Raw genomic sequence first — 1,107 nt, forward strand, 5'->3', positions numbered from 1 at the left:
GCGGAGTTAGGATATTCATAAAAAGGAGGAATTGGAATAGGGCTGTAGAAACAGGGAAATTAGAAGCTCCGTAAACAGAGCAGTAAGGAGCTCCTGAAACAGAATGATAAGGAGCTCCAAGAACAGTGGATTAAGGAGCCCCTGAAGCAGAGGGACAAGGAGCTCCTGAAAGAGGAGGATAAGGAACTCCTGAAACAGACTGATAAGGAGCTCGTGAAACAGAGGAATAAGGAGCTCCTGAAACAGAGAGATAAGGAGCTCATGAAACAGAGAGATAAGGACTCCTTAAGCAGAGGGATAATATGCTCCGGAAAAAGGGTGATAAGGAGCTCCTGAAACAGAGGGATAATGAACTCCTTAAACAGAAGAATTAGGAGCTCCTGCAACAGAGTGATAATGAGCTCCTGCAACAGAGCAATTAGGAGCTCCTGCAAGACAGGGATAAGGAGCTCCTGAAACAGAGGGATGAGGTGTTCCAGAAACAGGGGGATAAGGACCTCCTGCAACAGATGGATAAGGAGCTCCAGAAACAGAGGATTTAGGACCTCCTGCAACAGAGGAATAAGGAACTCCTGCAACAGAGGGATAAGGAGCTCCTGAAACAGAGGGATAAGGAACTCCTGAAACAGAGGGATAAGGATCTCCTGAAACAGAGGATTTAGGACCTCCTGCAACAGAGGGATAAAGAGCTCCTGAAACAGAGGAATAAGGAGCTCCTGAAACAGAGGGTAAGGATCTCCTGAAACAGAGGGATAAGGAACTCCTGAAACAGAGGGATAAGGATCTCCTGAAACAGAGGATTTAGGACCTCCTGCAACAGAGGGATAAGGAGCTCCTGAAACAGAGGAATTCGGAGCTCCTGCAACAGAGGGGCAAGATGCTCCTGAAACAGATGGATAAGGAGCTCCTGAAAAAGAGGAATAAGGAGCTCCTGCAACAGAGGGATAAGGAGCTCCTGAAAAAGAGAGATAAGAAGCTCCTGAAACAGAGGGATAAGGAGCTCCTGAAAGAGAGGGATAAGGAGCTCCAGAAACAGAGGGATCAGGAGCTCGTGAAACAGAGGGATAAAGAGCTCCATAAACAAACGGATAAGGAACTCCAGAAACA

This window comes from Pristiophorus japonicus, unplaced genomic scaffold (genome assembly GCF_044704955.1).
Source record: "Pristiophorus japonicus isolate sPriJap1 unplaced genomic scaffold, sPriJap1.hap1 HAP1_SCAFFOLD_327, whole genome shotgun sequence".
Taxonomy (NCBI): Eukaryota; Metazoa; Chordata; class Chondrichthyes; family Pristiophoridae; genus Pristiophorus; species Pristiophorus japonicus.